The sequence below is a fragment of the Sander lucioperca genome, chromosome 13 (genome assembly GCF_008315115.2).
Source record: "Sander lucioperca isolate FBNREF2018 chromosome 13, SLUC_FBN_1.2, whole genome shotgun sequence".
Lineage (NCBI taxonomy): Eukaryota > Metazoa > Chordata > Actinopteri > Perciformes > Percidae > Sander > Sander lucioperca.
Window position 1 is genome coordinate 27,867,389 of NC_050185.1, and position 22,481 is coordinate 27,889,869.

General features: G+C 41.4%; 1 long non-coding RNA gene across 1 annotated transcript; it reads left to right on the forward strand.

The window, feature by feature from the left end:
- Window positions 1–1,210: 1,210 nt before the first annotated feature.
- On the forward strand, window positions 1,211–21,001 carry LOC116056065. Its single transcript, XR_004106471.1, has 3 exons — window positions 1,211–1,224; window positions 19,299–19,303; window positions 20,906–21,001. It is a non-coding gene; the product is annotated as an uncharacterized LOC116056065 (long non-coding RNA).
- The last annotated feature ends 1,480 nt before the right edge of the window (window positions 21,002–22,481 follow it).

Sequence of the window (22,481 nt, forward strand, 5' to 3'; positions counted from 1 at the left end):
TCCACTCACATACCCAACAACAGCGACACACAGTCCTCGTCTTATCCACCACTCTCTCGCCTGTACTACTGGAACTGACTGGGAAACGAAAAGTTTTCCCAAACTTGCGATCTTAAAGAGGCCGGTGGGTCTTCTGACTCTTGTGGGTCGCCACCACTCACTATAGGCTAGGCTACTCGTCCTTATTGCTGCTAGCTTTGACTCCCTCACTGGACCGTCGACATGTAGGCAGAGCTCCGGAACTTCAGAGCGGGGGGGGGGCTACAGATTAGGTGTCCCTGAAGAAACGCGTACCTAACAGTAGTTCCGCATTACATTCATTAATTTGCACGCGAGTTTCATTTTTTTTTATACCATGTATTCTCCGTGTAAGTTCATGTACCGAACCGAGACGCCCGTACCGTTTCAGTTCAATACAAATACATGTACCGTTCCACCCCTAATATTGACTATATTGACTCTTTACTACATTTCAGCATTTATATGGTCTGTCTATTCTTGTATACTGTTATTACTGATCTTCATAACTACCTAGACCACACTTTGCACTAACTGTACTCTGACTCTTTACTACATCTCAACATTTATATAGACTGATTATTGCTTACTGTGTTATTACTGATCTACATCACTTAATAGAGCGCAACCTACACTAACTGTATATTGACTCTTCACTACACTTCAGCATTTATCTAGACTGTCTATTCATATACATTGTGTTATAACTGATCTACTTCACTAACTAGACCACTAGACTGTTTATTGACTCTTTACACCATCAACTTTTTACACCATCTCAGCAGTGATATAGACTCTGTTTATGTATATTGCACATCCATCGACTTACTTACACCTCAATACGTGCCCATAATAATGCCCACTTATTCTGCACTTTATGTAGCATATTGTATTCTGTATTCTTTTACTGTATTGAATGTGAAACTATTTGTTGTCTTGCACGCCTACGCTTGGCCATGTCGCCGTTGCAAATGAAAACCTGTTCTCAACGGCCTACCTGGTTAAATAAAGGTTAAATAAAAAAATAAAAATAAGTGTGTAATAAGTACACACAGTGACAGTGCTACAGGGGGGGCATAAACCTGTTCTGAGACAAAAGTCATTGTGTGGTATTGTTTCAGCTTACGAGGGAGGCTTGGAATGCACAGATTTTCTTGTGTTACACAGATAAATATTCAAGTTTGCAAAAGAGATTTATTCAATTCAGTTGGCTGACACGGCCACGATGCCTCGGAGACAGGGGACTGAAAATAAAAGAGTGTTGAGTCTGTATCATCTCCCACCAACGCACGTCCTCACAGCTGCTGTGCAAGTGATTGCAACTCTCTTAGTGTCAGTGTAGTGTAAATTGTTTTGTGTGAGTTTAAAATAATTACAATACTAAACTTCCTTCAAGGAAGTAAGTAAGTAACACTTACAAGAAATTTGCCTTGGTGCATGGTGCATACATAAAAAAACAAACATATTACAAGGAAACAAATGTAGAATATAACTTTTTAAGAGAACGTGTAGGACACTTGTAACAAATAATATAAATAAATAACTTGTAATTCATACTCTTGAGATCAGAATATTTTAAACGCTTTGACATTACTTAAGATTATTTCAGTCAGGAGAGACTTCGTTTGCAGATATGCAAAAGATTTATTGTACAAATGCATAAAAAAAAGTACAGAGTCTTTTGAGATTAGACTCCATCGTTGTAATAAAATGTTTTGAAGGGGTAGAGAAACAGGACATACCTCCGATGGAGGAGGCAACGTAGCAGTCAGCCGGAGGAAAAACGATGACCGGAGGCGGCAGGGGAGGTGGAGGGTTGAGCGCTTTGCCTGAAACGACAGCTGACAGTGGGAGAGAACAGATTTAAAGCAGAGTTGTAATGCTGTGATTGGTCCTTGAATTTCATGACCAAGTCTGATTGGTTTAACTAAAGTGACGCCTCTAAACAGAAGAAAGAGTAGTGATTGGGTTATTTGACGTCTTCCTGAAAGAATTTTTTATTACTCTAGGATTTTAGGGAGTGATTCTAAGATGCGCCATGGCGGACGCTTGTGCAGAGATGAGGTTTAAGAATGTATTTCAGAAACATGCTGCTACTCCTCGATTTGCATAGCGACAATGAATAATGTCGCGGGGTTAGTGGCTTGCTCGAGTACCCTTGAACAGGACACGCACATCGACTGAATCAGGTTACAGTAATGATCTCACACTGGGACGCTGAGTCCCTTCCTCACTAAAACATGCTGACAGCTTTTGCAAAAGCAACACTGATGTGAGAACCCATCTTAAATTCATGAGGACCACTGCTAATATTTAATCTTTCAGAGTGTAAAAACAGAAGACAGCTTGTGCTGCGAGCGGTTTGTAAATTTGTAAACACAGTTTATGGAAAGAAAAGCCTGGATGAGACAGATTATTAAAAAGCTGTCAGGCTGTCATGAGATACTTCTCCTTGCACCTATTTGGCATCCCTTTTTCATCCCAGAGAGGATCACCAAAACACTCTAAAATGCACTCTTTTCTTTACAACAGTGCATTAGATGCATCCCGATACAAGTTCATGTCTAATCGTGGTTTTCTCCTGGGAAATTTAACTTTTTATCAGTCACAGTTTCTCTCCTTCCTGAAATAGATTTCAGGCCATTACTGGAGCAGCTGGAACAGAGGAAATTGCACCAAGTTTTTGCAGAAAGTCATTTGGTGTAAATGAAGTTATTGACTTCATAGGGCCCTGTGAGTATTGATCCTTCAGAACACTCTTTTTCAGCCAAATCAAACTGATGTCAATGTGTGGAGACAAATGGTCACATTCCGTTCCTAGCTCGCGTAATGTCGCGTTAATGAATAGAAACAATTTCAACCAAATTAAAATTCATTTGCATGAGGCTTAAGTGCATCTGGCGGATACATTTCCATAAACCAGACAGGGCTTAGGGGCAGCACTCCAGGCGTTACTGTGCATGTAATAACTGAATTAAAATTTTATTAGAAGCAGCTAATTTCGAGAGAAGAAAATTACTTTGACAAGTCGGGGGGGGGGGGGGTGGGACACTGAATGGAGGCGAGGCAGCCACATTAGAGAGGCTCTTCACTCTTCACGCTTCTTTATGTGACAGATTCATGCTGCTGAACACGGAGCAAGTTTCTGAAGGTTGTTCTGTGTGTGTGTGTGTTTGTGTGTGTGTTTAGTATTTGAGTTAATGTCAGCAATGAAAATTGCTCCATGAAGGATTAATGAATTTTATGGGCTGGATGGAACTGAACTAAGTAGGTCATGTTTACAATATAAAAGTCTGAAGATTAACACACAGCCAACATTTCCAACGCATTTGTGATGGGAAAGAATTTGGCTCAGTATTGGAAACTTAAACCTGCATGTATCAATAGGTTGAGATTAATATGGAATCAAGTCAATCTGTAATATGAAATGATGATATGATCTCAGTCGGACGCAGTGGGGCTTTCAACTAATTTGCTTGGTTGGGACTCTTTGCGTCACTGTTTGACACTCTAGGTCGGAAACCAATTTGGCGTCATTTAAAAAAATTACGTTTGACATGCGGCATAAGACCGGGACAGTTATGTTTAGGAAAAGATCAAGTGTGGAGTTACAAAATTTACGTTTCAGTAAAAAACGGGACATGAATCCCAGTTTCCTGGGTGAAAGTCCTGTGTTGTTTGACCCATCCACCACCCAACTCAGTCTCCTTATGCCGATTTTCAGTTTTTCATACTACTCACTACCGTTGTCGCTCTTAATACTATCTTAATCTTGCAGTGTCAAAGGGTGTTTCTTTGCTGTTTTTTTCTGTATCTGATGCTGAGAGCCACTGACCAAGCGTCAGTATTTTGACAACCTCATTCCCAGCTATAGCAGGCCAATTTTTCCAACATACAAGCTCTGATAAACTCACAGTGTTCTACCTGCCCAGCACCAAATGACAAGAGACAAAGTTAGAAACTAGCTGGTGAATAAAGTAGAACATTTAGCAGTACAAAAAAGCCACATATGTTTGCAGGAGTTGGTGGAGACCAAATTAGAGCTTAAAGGAGAGTGAATGTTCAAATTAAGCATAACAATGCATTGTGTTTGCTGGTTGTCTTGTTAAGGAAAAGTATGCAATGGGCCGGATTATACGAAAAAATAAGTAGTTTGTACGAAGTGTTGGACCGACCATGTTGGAAATCAAAAGTGTTTATACCTGTTCCTAAAGACAAGATTTGACGGCGGGGTGAAAAGATGTTCAAAGGCCAATCTCAGCGTGAAGCTTGTGGTAATGTCAGATTGTCTGTTTCGGAAAGTTACAGGAATGGTTGGACACAGCCCCAAGTCCAACGTCTGAAAGGTGTAAGGGGAGGGAGTGTTGAAGAAACAAACTGGCCCCTTAACACATTACTTAAAGTGCTCATATTATGCTAATTTTCATAATTGTATTTAGAGGTTGTACCAGAATAGGTTTCAGTTTAAAAAAACACCATATTTTTGTTGTACTGCACATTGCTGCAGCTCCTCTTTTCACCCTGTATGTTGAGCTCTCTGTTTTAGCTACAGAGTGAGGCCTCTCACTTCTGTTCCATCTTTGTTGGGAGTCGCACATGCTGCAGTAGCTAGGTAAGGACTACTAGCCAGTCAGAAGCAGAGTATGAGGGCGTGCGATGCTAGCAGCTAGGCGAGCATTATAACGTGTGTTACAAAGTGACCACGTTTGTCTCTGAAGTAAAGGCTGGACTACAATAGAGCTGTTTGGAGCAGTTTGTGAACAGTGTTTTCTGTTGGAGATGGTAAGTCCCTTTGGGGTGGACTTTGAGCTTTTTCACTTTGTAAACATAACGTGCACAAAAAGATATGTATCACAATAAAGGAAAGGGATAAAGCCGAAAAGCATAATATGAGCACTTTAACATAACTTTACATGGCCAAGGCTGTGACAATTCAACATCAACAACTCCAATAGTAGACGGAGTGAGGATTTCCCCAAACACCTCAGTTGTCCAACAACACATCAAGCATGGTCAAGTGGAACAGTTAAAATATTTCTTTTAAGTGTATTTAAACATCAACCCTTCACATGTTTATTTCACAGGTCAATTTTGTGTCGACAACTGAAATGGAGCCCATTTAAAATGTGTCCATAAACGCCTGATGCAATTTAATGAAAACAAAAAGGCTTATTTTATCACAGAATTTAGAGTAATTTGCTCAGTTTTAAAAAGAGCACTCCAGTGATTTAGCATTGCACTCCTATAACACTGTCAGTCTGAAAAAATGCTTCCATGCTGGGCTTTATAAAATGGGTGGACTTCCCCTTTAATTTGATGACGTAGACTATATACTAATACAATACTAATCCTAGTACTTTTTTCCTTTAGTGACAAAGGTCACATAACAATTCATCATCATGAATCTGATATGGTTGGTCTTTGTGAGACGGGTGTGGGTTTGAGGGAAGCTTTAGTTTACAAACGCTGGTTCTCCATTTAGGAGATTTCCTTTGGATAAGAGCCCAGACGATGAGTTTTCTGAAAACCCTGTGCTCAGCGCCTGCTGTGAATGGGTTTTTGAATAAACCAATGTAGTTAATGTGTTTTTTCTTTCCTGCAGCTGCGTTTAATTTAAGGAGAAAACAATACAACAAAGTCATTATGGCAGATGAAACGGTCAGTTCATCCTTGCCAAAACCCTTTTGAAATTGCAGGGTGTGATTGTTTCCTCTCTCAATCCTCCTTGTTCAGCAGTAACTGGTGCTATGAAGAATTCGTATAGAATATCTACCATCCACTCTGCACAAGGATAATGTTTATGTGTGCGCTTGGCTGGTTTTTGCATCAGATGTTTATCTAAATTTAATCTGGATGTGTCTGTAATGTATTTCTAGCTATCATCCAACCAACTGTAATTCAGAAACCTGATTGCTATTACATTTGCTTTGGCCATTTGTGTTCCCCAGAAGATGAATATGAATGATTTTAAAGACCCCTTGGCCTGTAATCTAGTGCAAGTGTCGGCAACCTTTACTGTCAAAACAGCCATGTTTGGCCCAAAAAAATGAAAAGAAATCTGTCTGGAGCCATAAAACATATTCTATAATTAGGGGTAATTCTAACTTCTCGCCTCAGATCAAGCAGTAACGGTATGCTAACAGCATTGACGGGGAAAGTAAATTAATCTGTCCACACAATTAAATTCTCCATTTTCCTCTGGCACTTCTTTATTGGGATTTGGAATGCATAGCTAGTCTAAAGAAACTCAAGACCGCTATTGAGGTTCTGCAGGGCCATAGACGTAGCCTACGTAGGCTGCAATGAACATTTTAGTTGGCTGAAATGTCATGCAGCATAAATGGAGAATGAAAGAATCACTTTAGGCCTTCAACAATAATAAACTAAAATTAAAATGTTTAAAAATAACCCTTATTCATTTCCATATAATGTTTTGTCAATGCCAGAGGGAGCAGCAGGTTGCCCTGATCTAGTGCCACTATCTGACCAGAATTTCCTGTTGATCAAAACTTTGGCCAGATTTCCATACAATTTGCTTTTAATATTCATGGACGCCAGCAGAAAAATGTTAATTTATTTGACCTTTCCCCCATTGTACAAAATAATCATTAAAATCTAATGGAAAGCCCTGCAAGACATATACTGAGTATAGTCACACTATACCCTCATCCTCAGATCTTTGCACGGCTCTTACTGTTGGTGTCAAAAGCACTGAATGATGATGACTAATGTCTAACTAACGTCTGCTGAATTGAAGCTAAAAACTTTCTGTTTCCCATTTGTTTGATTAAAATGTATGCAATTCTACACCATTAGGACGACGTGCAATTAAATTTACTCAGCAAACTATTGTTCCCAAATGGACAAAGGACCATTGCATTGCAGTATATAGCTGGGCTTTAGTCTTTAGCTTTGTTTCTACTTCCTTTCCAGATTGCTGGTGTTTACTGAAATACATTGCTATGATTGCCTGACATTTAGCTTCCAGTGCCCTGTCCAAAGTTCCAACTAAAATTACTTAAATTTGTTCAGCAAACTTTCTTTCTTCTACAGCAAAACTCATTCATCATGTACCCAAGCAACACATTCTCATGAACACGTTGATATCCTACGAAAACCTATGCACAACAATTTGCGTTTTACAAAATTACTGTGACCACCAACTGGTCACATAACGGAAAATGGTCCGTTAACTTTAGCCGTCGTTACAGTTATGTGTAGACGAGAAACAGTGACTGTGAGACGGAAACAGAGCACCGTGAGATGATATTAGGGTTAGGGTTAGTTTAGCCACAAAAAGTTGACTGTCATGCCGCGATGCAACAGTTTAGTTTAGGCACTAAAACAAACAGCGGACCGCTTAAGTAGTGCATCCGTTTCCTGGGTGAAAGTCTTGTTTTCCCCTGACCCTTTTCTGAGACACAAACTCCACCACAAGCCCTATGTTTTCAAACCCATCCTATGCATCCTTTTCACGCTCTTATACAGCAGCAGTCAGTGTGGCGCAGTCATGACCTGGCTCAAATGGTCATAACAAAGAGAGAGAATTTACGTTTACATGAACATAATATTCCGGTTTTTGCCCTTATTCCAAAAAAGACAATATTCCGACTAAACTGTTTACATGGCTAATGAAAGAGAATATTCCACTAATATTCCTGTTTACATGTAGCCGTGCTAAATACAATTTTATCAAAGTTTACCAGCGGTGGCAGACTTGTTGGAGCGTGCGAACATTGCCTCCCTCTTTCATTTCTTGCAACCTCCTGGTCCTCCAACCAGCTTCTTGAAGAGGTCGGCGTAGCGATGGGTGCGCATATCCAAAAATGATATCCAAGTCTTTTATAATGTGTAAAAGTAGCTGTGTTTCTCCTTTTTATTTGGTCTGCAGCATTACAAAACTGTTGGCTGGTTGGTTTGTGTAGCAACCATAGCAACGCACAGGGCTGACTGTAAGCCGTAAACAGGCAAGAGGCCGTAAACTGCGGTAAAACCCTGATTGAGACCCATATTCCGACATGTTACATGTTTCTTGTAATCATGTCCAAAGATTGCAACTAAAACCTAATAATAAGAATAAGAATAATACCGGAATATTCCACGTCTTAATCAGAAAATGCTATATTCGGAAAAAGGCCTTATTTAGAATATCCAACCAGAATATGCTGTTTACATGACCTGAATCAAATTCGGAATATTGTCATAATTGGAATAATAGTGGAATATTGGTGTGCATGTAAACATACTCAATGTAGAGAGCAAAAATACTCAAAATGACACCAAAGGGGCATCACAGGTACATACACTAATCAATACGTGGACTATATACAAATTACAGTGCAATACTTTTTGTAGATATTTGAATGGTTCATTAGAAGAGCCTAACCCAAGCATATAGTGAAATAAAATGAACACACTATGCTTTCTTTCTGTTCTGTGGTCTGTCAGGTATTTCTCTGACTATTTCTTATAGATTATCTGTGATGGCTTTTTGTCAAAAAATGAATCTACATATTTTACCTCATTCTTACTTTTTTTCCTACCTGTGATTGATTTCATTGTGTGGGGAATAAACCCCATTGTGGATGGATGAGAGGACGGAAATGAGGATGTGGGCATGAGAGCGTTTGACGATGGATTGATCAGAATTGCTTTGGTGTTGCCTGGGTTACAGGAAATGAAAAAAGTCACCCAGTGGACTATTATAAAATAACATAAAAATGAATTTAAAAAAAAAGACTGGGAGGAAATATAAGGAAGCTAAATCAAAAGTGAAAGTTATAATTATTGAGTCCTTTATAGAGTTTTCATGTCGTACAAATGTTCAACCATCATTAGAAATCTATTGTAGAAAAAGCACATAGATGTAATAACAATAATTTTACCACAATCTTGGAAAATAGACTAGAATTATCTCCCCTTCTCCTGTCACCACTGATTTCGGTGCCAATATGTGCGTTGCTGGAAGCGTGCCAATTTTATGGGGACTGCTGAAAGGCACTCTGAGGAATGTAGGAAAAAAACAACTGAAGTCGACCAGGCAGGATTTGAATGTGATAAATTACACCACTTAATCACAAAAATACCTTCTGAAGTGCAGTGAACTTTACAGAGCAGTGATATAGACCGAGGTGAGCAGGTGGAATTTCTTTTTGTCTTCATCCATGCAGAAAAAAAAAACCCTTAAGCATTAATGAATGCTTTAAATGTAGGATTGAGCACACTGCGTGCCATGGGATCGGAGACTTAAAACAAGATGAAATGGAATTAAAATGATAGGCCATCAGGGGTGCAGAGCAGGAAGAAAAGTATTTTCTTTTCAGCTTCATGACTTTCAAGTGAGCACTTCTGTGCGATCTTAGAAACCCAGGGTTCACATCCATCTCAGCTCCGCCCTGCTTGTACAAATCTGTCAGTTAGGTGAGAAATGGTGTTGCTTTTTTTTCCTGTGGATTGGCCTGATTTTGCAGATGTCATTCCACAATGTGCTTAGAGGATTCAGAGCCCACCAATCAAAAGTAAGAGTCTCAATCTCCCACTCATGTAAATGATTTACCCTTTTGAGGAGTTTAATGTCTCCAGCATGATACTTAAAGGAATGACAAGATTATATGAAGCAAACGTCTAAAACCTCTATGAGACTGCAATGTCCCTTTACACCCAACAATATAAAAGTATTGGACAGAAAGACCAATATACTGACATTTCGTGAAATAAAAGCCTTACCGATAGTGAAGGTAAACCTGAAATGTGTGTCTGGATGGTGGTGCTTTAGGAAAAGGCTGTTTGGGCATTCAAATCAACAGGGTTCATCCTCTGGGTAGCATGCATTTGCTCAGCAAAGATCATGACAAACTGCCTTTTGGATTATGATGTACACGTGTTTAGAGCGGGACATGTTCAACCCATTTTCACTCCGAACTTTTAAAATACGGACGTTTGGACAGTGGCCGTCAGCGTCTGAAGTGACGAAAAAAGCGCCCTTCAGCGTGTTTGTAGAACGTACCGGGGAGAGCAGCGGCTACACAGGGTTTAGCGAGTAGTATGTAAGGGGGAAATTCCACGCAGGGAGGTTGGTTGGGGTGGTGGATGGGTCAAACAACACAGGACTTTCACCCAGGAGACCGGGGTTTGCGTCCCGCGTGTGTCTTTAACTGGCCCGTTCACGGAAACGTAAGCTCACCCACGACCTTTTCCTAAACCTAACTGCGTCAAAAGGGACGCCGATAGTCCCGACCAAGCGCGTTATATGACGCTAAAGGAGACATTTAGCGTCAATAACAATGACAAAGGCACCTGACCAAGCGTCCATATTTTATGAGATGGGAGTGAGAATGTGTTGACATGTTTAGTGCTTGATGTAAGCTCCTGCAGTGCTGAAAATGTTAGCGGTTCATCCTCTAGGGATCATAAAAGTGCTTCTTAAATTACTGCTGCTACGTTTTCCTACTTCTATTGCACACTAGAGCTGAAGATCTTTGCCTGAACCCGACGGGACCCAACGGGACTCGACGGGTTCGGTCTTAATTTCTATCATTTCACACGGGCTCTGGCCGGGCTCGGGCTTGCGCTCCGGGTTGCTCGGTAAATGAGCGGTCAGGTGATGCGTTTCGAAATAAGGTGAAAATGGATGCTGAGGAGGTGAAACGGAGGCTGGCCTGAGCCTCTGGCGATTACATTTTGGTTGCACCGGCAAAGAAAGCAAAGTCTGAGGTGTGAAAACCTTTGACCATGTGCATAATGAGAAATGACTCATTCTTGACAAAAGGCAAAAGAGCTGTGTGTGTGCGCACATTTGAATAATGTCGATCTGTAAACGGGTTCGGGCTTTTAAAAAGATGTCAATCAAAATATACTTATCGGGCTCGGGCCAAATTCTGTCTGGCTCGGGCCTTGTCGGGCCGAACTTTTAAGGCTCGATTACAGCTCTATTGCACACTACCAGAAAGGTAAAATACATCGGCATTATTCCTTTGATGGTCACAGTGTTACACTGCAGCGTTTCTGTGATTAATTGATGTTTTGTCATAATACAAATCTGGTTATTTATTTACAAATGAAACTATGTCACGTTCCACGTTAGTAGTAATGTTAGTAACGGGAAGCGAAGTAACATAACGGATGGACTGTTTTTAACCCAAACCACAATATTTTTCTTAAAATAACTAGATTTCAGTAATGCCGGGTACTTGTAACGCGTTACTCTAATCTGACCACTTTTTTCAGTAACGAGTAATCTAACGCGTTACTATTTCCAAACCAGTAATCAGATTAAAGTTACTTATCCAAGTCACTGTGGGTTACTATTTTTGTCATTTTCCTTAGTAAAAATATATATTGTTTTTACTTTCTTCTTGCATCTCGGGGAGTGAAGTCACGTATGCGACGACAAGTCACGTTTTCAGCATGTGGACAGGTCACGTTTTCAGCATGAGGACAGGTCACGTGCACCACGCAGCGACACAAACGTAAACAACGATGGAGGGAGGAGAGAGATGCGCGTTTTCTAGCTGGAAATACAGTCACTATTTTGAGCTTGTGTCAGCTAAAGATGGAAATATTAAGGTTCGTTGTACACTGTGCTGGTGGCGACAAAGTGCTATCTAGCTACAAAAACGCTACGTCAAATTTGAAGAAACATTTGGAGTCGCAGCACTGCAGTCAAACTTACAGAGCAAGTCCCACCAGGTGGTGCGAAGCAGAGAGCAGGAGGTCCCCCACCACCCAAACAACAAAAACTGGACTTTGGTGCAAAACCAGTAAGTGGGGGAGAGTTGAAGAAGTTGGTCGGGCAGTATGTTGTAGAGGAAATGCTGCCCTTAAACACGGTTGACTCGCCTTCGTTTCGTGTGATAATAAACAAGATCCCTACTACTGGCAATGCCGAGCTGCCTCACAGTAAACCGGTTGTCATTTTTATGTTGAGGCTGTGGGGGTGTTGTCAGCAGCTGCTGAATGTAACTAATAAAGTAACTTGTAATCTAACTTAGTTACTTTTAAAATCAAGTAATCTGTAAAGTAACTAAGTTACTTTTTCAAAGTAACTGTGGCAACACTGCTAGATTTTTGCTGCCTAAACCTTACTAAGTAAATTTTGATTGTATACTTAACCAAATTGCGACCCTTTCACAATGTTAGCGACGTGTTTGAAACCGAGACCGTTACGTTCTCTGGTTTAGATATGAGGATGGAAAACGCTCCGTCGTATGAGAGAGGGGGATTTTAAGTATTTCATCGTGTGGTTTGGAGGACTTCTTCACAAACCATGTATTACTTACGTCAATATTGTCCATATAAAACATAGTTGCTTTATATTTCCGAAACATGAGTTTCCTTCCCTCTATGCAGTCTGCAATGTTTATGTTTATGTTAATTTCTGTACACCAAGAAAATCAACTTGCAGAGAGTCAAACTTAATTGAGATAGGTAATCCATCACAGGGACATCCTGTCAGCTTCTATTTTTGTCATGAGTTGGTTATGAGAGCAAATCTATCATCACTTTCCAACTACATCAGCATCCAATGATAACATAATTTTGATAAAAATAAAAGAGAACATTGTCATGGCGACACCTGCTCACTTCTTTGACGAGCCTATGTTTTTTAATGTATCAAAACCTGATTTATGCTTGTTTAGTACTGAAATGAGAACTACATTGTCAGTGTGGCTGTATTTAAACACAGCAGAGGTGATCACAGAGAGCAGGAGGGGCCAGAATGAAGCGTAAACGTGTTAAGAGACTTATGATAACCTATGATGAATATGATAAGATCCTTACAAACAACATGGAAAACAAGTGTGGATGCACTTTCATGCATTTACACACAAACTCTGCTTTCAGATTTCGCCGATTTAGTGTGGACATATCATGGATGTTTAATAAAACCTGGACACAGCGTTTAAGGCGGAGCCCTGTTCACTCCTATGAGAGTTGCGCAGTGGCGCATGAAGCCAAAAAAGTTCAACTTCCTCATATAAAATGACCCGGATGATTGACGCTGCTTCCACACTGTGCAGCCCATGGAGCAAGGTGCACTAGAGACCTGCGCCGGCCGAGCCGGCTAATTTCGGATTTAGTGCTCTGCTTATTTGCATGGGGATTAAATGATTTAATCGTGCGGGTCTTCTAGACTTTCCAAAATGTTATCAGACCGAATGGATCAAATGCTGTCATTTCGCGGGGATTGCAACGCTAGAAAACCTTTAGGCACTGATTTACAGACGTCTCTTCTCTATGTAAGTCTGAGAAGTATATTCCACCATTTGGCCTACTATGTCAAATTGGCTTCAAAGCCTGGTGCACTTCCTGGGGGGGCCTGGAACACAGCCTGCCAGTCTGGAAGCCTGCCTGAATGACAAGTAACAAGTAGTATACTGGAGCTCCCTAAAGAATGTGCTCCTGGTTATTTCTCTTGCAGAAATTATGTTCACTAGTGACCAAAGCATTGAAGCTTTTCCAGCCAAGTATTTCGCAAAAGGGTTAATTTCTCGAGGCTTCATTTGCTCACAACACCACCTGTTGGTCAAAGAGTGTAAAACAGCCAGATATATTACAGATGATCTATGTGATCTGGGATACACTGTAGACGGTTTTTGACTGTATTTTGTGCGTTTATTTGTGTTTTAAGCCCCCAACGCACTAGGATTAGGCAATTTCTACCTAATCCATTTATATGAATATAATGTGTATTTTCTTTTGGTATAATATAATCAAGATAACTGTATAATAAATGGATTTCCTTGAGAGAAATGTAGTCGCAACAAGTGTCACAAATCATTTTGGTCCTAATATAATAGCAGGAGGGGCAATATTAGTAAGCTATTCTAAAACTGGAACATGGCAATGGTTTAACTGGGCAGAGGGCCGTGACTGTGCTCGTGTAGATCGTGGATGTGTAATAAAACCTGTGTAGACTCAAACCACTTCATAAACCCGTCACGTGGTTCGGACGGTCAGCAAGGCTTCGGATGTCATCAATGATGTAATTAGTCTAAAACGATACAAGCCTCGATACACGGAAAACTTCCGGGATTTCTCGACACACGCTTCGAAGCCTCGGCACAGAACGTAACTTCACCAATGTTGACTGTTACTGAACTCAGTTTCAAGTCTCTGTGAGTAGTAAAATAAATAGAAAATATTGACTGCCTGGATTGTGGAAATAACACTAAAAACTAAATTACAGCAGTAAATAGCTGATTTTAGTGGGGTCAGCCCTATGTTCCCACAGCCCAATGGTCCCACAGCCATATGTTCCCACATTTCTAAGAAATAGTTTTTTTCACTGAAAATTAGGCCCTATGTTCCCACAGCCATATGTTCCCACATTTCTAAGAATTCTTTTTTTCACTGAAAATTAGGCCCTATGTTCCCACAGCCCTATGTTCCCACATTTCTAAGAAATTCTTTTTTTCACTGAAAATTAGGCCCTATGTTCCCACATTTCTAAGAATTCTTTTTTTCACTGAAAATTAGGCCCTATGTTCCCACAGCCCTATGTTCCCACATTTCTAAGATTTTTCTTAAAATTAGGCGCCATGTTCCCACATTTCTAGGACATTTTCAAAATTAGGTCTTGTGTTCCTACATTTCCCTTCAATGTAATCCCTATCCTCCCACAAGATTTAGAGAGTTAGGGTTAGATAAAATCTGATACAAATTTATGAAAAAGGAAATGTGGGAACATAGGGCTTAATTTTGGAAACAAATCTTAGAAATGTGGGAACTGTGGGAACATAGGGCTTAATTTTGAAAAAAATCTTAGAAATGTGGGAACATAGGGCTGTGGGAACATAGGCACGCTCCCATTTTAGTAAATGGACTGAAACAACAGAAACGCCAAGGGACTTTGATATGTAATGTAAACTCTGAACTGTAATTTCCGACTGACATTCTTTATGACTTTCTCCCAGCTGAAGCGCCGGTGAAGAGCTGCTTTTGGAGTTGTGCCTGGTGGAGGCAACCTGAACAGAATATATAGCATGCTGTATAAATCTGCTCAAAGACGGAGGTGACAGCCGCGCCATGTGTGTCTCGCCCAACAACAGCGAGTTACTGACTGCAGCACAATGAGCTGCAGTTTGTGCTCGACGCTGTTGTTATTTTGCAGTTCCAGTCAGTTATTTACTCACCCAGGCTGAATGAGTTTATGTAAATGTAACAACAGGTATTTCACTAAGTGACTGAGCCTCAGACAGACTTCAGAGTGGAAAAACAATAGTCGCTTCACAGCCAGAAGGACGATGATAAAAAATATGCAGCGTGAGGGACAAGCTGTTATGTTGAAGAGGAGGAAACTTTGTACACTTAAAACTTGGGGTAGGATTTTGACAATATCATATCAAAATCAGACTGTAAGAGGACACGATAAGTAAGTAAAGTTTATTTGTACGCAGGGTGCGATTTGTGATAAAAGCAGGGGGGGGGGGGGTTGATCATGCACAACAAAACATGCAATAATTAAATCCCCCTTTCAATACCACCATGGATATAGTGCCACTTGGCCAGCCATGCCCAAACACTTATTTATGCACTTCAATATCCAATAGAAAATAATCTCAAAATGAAAAAGCACAACGTTGTGTCAACATAAAACACAGTGCTTTCAAGCTGGGGAGCGAAGTTCGCTAAGGCTTGCTACACACTGGCTGTGTGGCGTGAGCGTGGCGTTTCTGTTGCGTGTCAGCTGTGTGGCGGCTGCGTGGATCTTTACACACCAGAAATGCTAGCCTTGTCTGTATACATGTATGTTTCCCATGGATAAAATGAAATACCATGTTAAACTTGAATATAAATACTGATTTGATTACAGCAAAGACACCGTCGGCAGTATTGACGGCAAAATAGGCTACAGAATATTTCGTTCTGTATTGACAGGTGCAATATTAGAAAATCGATTTTTTTTTTTTTTTTTTTTTTTTTTTTTAAATTACATTTCTATCATTATATATGTCATTTATTAATATGTATTCGTGTCAAAATGACAAACATCTTTTCCTATTCTATTTTGCCTGGAAACGCTTCCAACGCGCTCGCGTGTCGCGTGAAAAAGAGGCGTTGTTCTATTTCTAGCATGCACGCGTTTTCGGCACGGCTCGAGCCGCGCCTGAGACGTGCGTGTCACGCAGGCAGTGTGTAAGCTCTAACCTGTTAACATGGGAGCCGAAATATAAACGGACACGCCACGCAGCCAGTGTGTAGCCGGCCTTAGTGGCGAAAACAAAATACTTTTTTAGTTTTTAATCCAAATCCGATCTTTTTCCTAAACTTAACTCAACTAGAAACTGCCGCTGATGCGAGCGACATCTCACAGAGCGCTGTAGCCGGCGTCACGTGACCGCCTATTTTCGTAAGATATTGTACAAATTGGTGTGCATAAATTTCCGTACGATATCCTACGAACCCATTCATGACATTGCGTTGCAGTGTCATGAACGGGTTCGTAGGATATTGATATCGAATGAATAGAAGTTATTTGTCAATGTAGAGAGAAAAAAAACAATAACATCCCGACTTGAATCTGCACAAACATGGAGCTACGTCATCAGACACCTTTGTACAACAGCTCCGATCTGATTTTTTCTTGTAACAGCGAGGCATGTTAAAGGATTTGACCCCAATACGTCCACCCAGGTCCCCGGCGACTCGAGCCTGCCACTGCGACACTGCCAGGGCCATGATTTCCCATTAGTGTGTGACAGCGGGGCCGTTTATAGCACCAAAGCCCTTTGGAGAAGGAGGTTAGCTGTAATTATTCAGCTGATAGGTCATGAGCAAAGTGGGCCTGTCACACCTCTCCTGGCTCCCCGGACTGAGCCAATCAGAAGGCAGGAGCAGCGTTTGGTTATTAGTCAGACTAGCAGCCAGCGTTTCCCCCGGAGAGAGAAACTGCACTTTCACTAGTAGTTGTTTCATATTTCATTTAAAAAAGGACTCTTGCAGTCTTATCTCCTACATGTGACTAATACTACTATTAGCCTGGTTAATACTAGGCATGGGCCAGTATAAGATTATGAAGGTATGATAACCTTCAGCAAAAATATCACAGTTTCACCATATTGCAAATGCAGCATTTCATTTTGTATTATTTTGAAATATTTGGGTAAAAAACATTTTTTTTTCCATTGAACACAATGTATTTTATTGTTGATTCAGTGACACATCGACCCGTTAATCAGCCGTCGTACGGTCTGGCGAGGTCAGTGACTCGAGTCTGTTCGGTGTGCTCCGTGCCGTCGTCCGTCTGAGGAGCCGTCGGCCTTTATTTTGGCCGACCTGACATGTTGCGTCGGAGGGCGGGCAGTCGGACTCCATGACCAATCTGATTGGTGGAGTGCTAACCCGGAAATGACGAGCGGGATGAGCATGACTAAGCCTCTCAAAATCTGACGAAAATCTTTTAAACTGACCTTTGTCGATCTGAAACGAAGACAGATTCAGCAACTGCACGGCCTATTTCTCTCTTAAAATGTTTTCAGAAACACGTTTCGGTGAACGGTCTTCGTAAAATATGAGATCGTATTCTGAACAAGCCGCCATTATGCCCCGTTGAAAAATCCGGGAGCAGCCAGACCCAATACAACAGCGACAATACAGATTAGCAGCGCCGCCTGCTGTTATGGAGACGTATTACACGCTCAAGTTGGCGTCACTTCGGTGTGTTCTGAGGCACTTTTTTGGACCTCGGGGAGCCGACTGATCAGTCCGACTGCCTTTTCTGCCGACGGTCGCCCGTCGGGTTGGTGTGTCAGGGGCTTTAAACACACTTCACACTAGCAGGAAGAGGGATTTCTAAACTGCACTTTCTGTCCTTGACGACTCATTAAAAACCGCCGTAACGGTATGATAGGAAAATGTTGTGGTTTTGAAACAGTGAATTTTTCAAACCGCGGTAAACCTTGAAACCGGTAACCGGCTCATGCTATTAACGGTACTTTTCATACTGACCTATTTCTGCAAATATACTTGTTGACATTAAAGAAGGAAAATTGTTTTCATTTTTCCGTCAGGTCAGGATTCAATTAGTGTTTTTCTCTCCAGCTCACATTAGGGCTGCACAATTGTTCCGAGCGGCTCACAGGACACAACAAGAGAGGGAGATCCACAGCAAATATACTATTAATAACATGCTATTTATTAAAAATGAAAGTGCAAACAAAAAGACGATGAGGTGTGGTTGTCTGGATCAGCGGTGTATGGGGGGGTGTGGATGCAGTGAACAATGTGTGGTGCATGTTGTCAGTGGCTAACAAAGGCAACTAAACAAAGATGAACTCATGCCGGTGCTGGGTGGAGGGTGTGGTGGAATTTACGGAAACACCATTTTGTGGTATGATGAGACTAAGGCTACATTTACATTGCTACAAGCTTTCAAGCTGAGTTTTGAGCCAAAAGCAATCTCCGTGCACACATTTTTAGGTCCAGCAGAAGAACTAAGCTCCGTTTGAATTAGAGCTTAGATCGGACCCAAAAAAATCAAGCCCGACCCTACCCAAGCCCGTGCACGTTGCGTCTGAGCCCGGTCCGGCCCGACACATTAACTGTAATTATGATCCTGACAATTTATAGCACAGTTTACCTCACACTCAAGTCAGTGCAGGACATACACCCAGAGCTACGAGAGGCATAGCTTGCTGGCCACCGAATAACGCTAATAAAGTAATGATTAAAAAAACACAAATGCTTGATCAAGGGCCCAGCCCGGCCCGGCCCGTAGATAGCGGCGGAAAATATCGGCCTGGCCCGAGGGTCAGGTCCGGTTTGGGCTCGGGCAGAGAATCTAAACTCTAGTTTGAATTAACATGCCCAAGCCAAAATATCTCATCAACTTTCTCGTATACTGGGCATAAACAGGAGGCAGAGTGTATACTCCGCCCGCTACCGGTAGTTGCCATGGTAACGTTAGTAGCCTAGTCTCAGAGAACGAGACGTCGTGACCCAATCAGGCGGCAAAACATTGGCGTCAGTGTCAGTGTTGCCAAAGGTCTCCGTTTGCGGCTGTCGAGACTGCAACACAACCCCGCAGATTCCAAACCAAAACGGGTCAGAAGTGTTTCCAAATGTCTCTGGTTTAGGGGCTCGGAAATGCCAGATATGTGGGAATGAGAGGGGGAAACGTAGCAAAAGATATTCGTTTTTAAACCAAAATGTAGCAATGTAAATGTAGCCTAAAGGGAAAACTTAGACACATCAGGTCACAAGTCAGGAGATGAGAAAATTCGGCCTGTCTCTGATAACCAAAACTGTTCATGTATAATTATGTTCATCTCTCTCTACAGATTCAGTAAATCTAGACAGCTGTATGATAAAGGGATAAGGGGAAAAGAATGCTGCACACTGGTCTCTGGGCGGGCGGGGTTATATAGACTGGGAGGACTGGCCAGGTGCTGCCAGTCATGTCGTTAGCATCTCAGCCACAGACCTGCAAGTGCACAAGACAGACAACAGGGCCACGTTCAGTCACGACAAAACGGGTGTGTTGAATGCCCTTTTGTGTTCGCAAGCACTCTGCCTTTTTATTACTACTGGTTTACAGACACGTCTCTGCTGATTGGGTATCACCTGTGACACAGCCAATCAACGAGAGACACACCCACCAAAGGAGAGAAAACATATCCCAAAGCCGTTGCACAATGTTTCACACTGTTCTGGGGAAATATGCCGTTCAACCAGGAATCTGTAGCAAAGCGGTCCATATCGTTTTTAAGATTGAACGTGCGCTAGTATACAGGAACAGGACAACCGGCTCTGGGCCGTCACAACAATATATCCTTTTATTATCGCCATCACAATATCAACTGGCGTAATATACACATCGCAAAAGGCTGCGAGATATCGCGAAAGACACTCAGAGATTTAATAGAAAGAGAGTAACTGTAGTAACTGCACTTGAAAATGTAATTGTCACTTTTTTTAATGCTACCTTTTACGTTCAATTCAATGTTTCATCGAATTTGTTCAATGAAAGAATGTTGGAAATGATTTCCTTTCACTTGTTTTAAATTCAACATGCCATTTGTTTGCAGAATACTGACAGCAGCTGAAATGCAGAACTGAGTACACTTTTTAATATCTGTTCATTCAACGCAAGTAATATCGCGATATTGATCGCATATTTTCCTCATATCATGCAGCCCCGGCTCACATCCATCTTTCCATTTCATGCTGCCAGATGTTCATATTGCACATCATCAAAAGCAATTTACCGGGTCATGATATGAGTTATCAGCTCTGTGTTAGAAATGGAATTTAAGTGACAGTGGGTCTCTCCCGCTTTTGTAAAATTGACTCGACACAGTGCATTAAGCATACAGCTCCAGAGTCAGTAATTGTCAAGAGTGCCTGCCATCCACTTCTGATTGTCTCTGCATTTGTTGAGAGCTTGAGATGTCAAAGTTTCAGTCACACTTGTTTTTCAAACAGCGCTCACAGTGATGTTGCAGAAAGTGGATACAAATATTCGATATAATCAAAAAGTGTGTGACTTTAAATACTTCACTTGAGAGCAACACGACCAATGAGAGTCTGTCTACCATCATTAAGCTTGAATTAATTGTTTGGAAAAGCCCACTCAGGATTTCAGTGATCATCAAAACACATGCACTGCAGATGACAGTTCCCTTTATGTTTGTCTTTATTCTTTCAACTACTTTGTTTCAATTTCAATCAGGAGAGACTTCGTTTGCAGATATGCAAAAATATTTATTGTATAACTGCATGATAAAATGTACAATGTCTTTTGGAGATTAGACTCCATCGAATTAATGATATTTTTAAAGGGGTAGAGAACAGGAACATAACCCCCCGATGGAGTCTAGACACTGGTGGCGGCGGAGAAGGAGACCGGAGGCCAGACCGACGAGGCAACGCAGCGGTTAGCCGAGAGAATTCAATTCAATTTATTTATAGTATCAAATCATAACAAGAGTTATATCAAGACACTTTATAGATAGAGTAGGTGTAGACCACACTTTATAATTTATAAAGTCCCAACAATTCTAGTAGTTCCCCCAAGAGCAAGCATTTAGCGAAAAACTCCCTTTTAAGGAGAAATCTCGGCCAGACCCAGGCTCTTGGTAGGCGGTGTCTGACGGTGCTGGTTGGGGTGTGATGAACAGTGGCAATAATAGTCACAATAAAGATAATGGAACTATGACTAGAAAATGGTAGTCATAGTAGTTCATGTCATAGCAGGGCACTGGAGGCGTTACAGTATGTAGCGTGGCACAGCAGGGCACCGTAGAGCGTAGCAGGGTGTAGTGAAGCAGGACCACGGCGACAGCTGCAACCGAGATCTTGTTGCCATCCTAATCCAACGAAATATGCTGGGAAAAAGAAACATAAGGACTGCGGGGAGTAAACTCGCCAGAGCTAGGTTAGTAACAAGCATTTCTGGATCTCCTCACTCCCTAACTATATGCTTTATCAAAGAGGAGGGTTTTCAGTTTTTTCTTAAATGTGGTGACAGTGTCTGCCCCCCGAACCCAGATTGGGAGCTGGTTCCACAGGAGAGGAGCCTGATAGCTGAAGGCTCTGGCTCCCATCCCACTTTAGAGACTCTAGGAACCACGAGTAACTCAGAATTTTGAGAGCGTAGTGCTCTAGTGGGACAATAAGGTACTAAGAGCTCTTCTAGATATGATGGTGCTAGACCATTTAGAGCTTTTGTAGGTCAGGAGAAGGATTTTAAATTCAAAGAAACACGATGACTGGAGGCGGCAGGGGAGGTGGAGGGTTGAGCGCTTTGCCTGAAACGACAGCTGACAGCACAGGGAGAACAGATTTAAAGCAGAGCTGTAATGCTGTGATTGGTCCTTAAATTTCGTGGCCATGTCTGATTGGTTTAACTGAAAGTATCGCTTCTAAACAGCTGATTTGATTTAAGAAGAAAGAGTAGTGATAGGGTTAATGACGTCTTCCTGAAAGAATTTACGCTGAGCTTCATTTTTATGCTTTAGCACAAGTCTTACTGCTCCTTTAATCATTGTGCCTTCTGCCTGGCCTCGAATTGAATCCCATTAGATCCCATCCCACCTCAGCTGTTGGAATTAGCAGCTCAAAAAGTCAAATAAATATCCGAGATTATGTTGACTTCTCACTAAGCGGAAATGAATTGTGTGAGAGGGCCAACGTAGTGATCGTCAAAACACACGGACGGCAGATGACAGTTTCCTTTGTGTTTGTCTTCATTCTTTCAGAAGTGAGAAGTCAACACAATCTCTGATTTTTTATTTGACTTTTTGAGCTGCAGATTCCAAAAGCCGAGGCAGAATGGGATCTGATGGGATTCAATTCCAGGCCAGGCAGAAGGCACAATGATTAAAGCAGCAGTAAGACTTGTGCTGAAGCATAAAAATAAGTCTTTTTTTTTTTTTTTTTTAAAGGGTATATTTTGGGCACTTTAGGCCATTTTTTTTAATAGGACAGTTGAAGATATGAAAGGGTACAGAGAGGGGGAATGA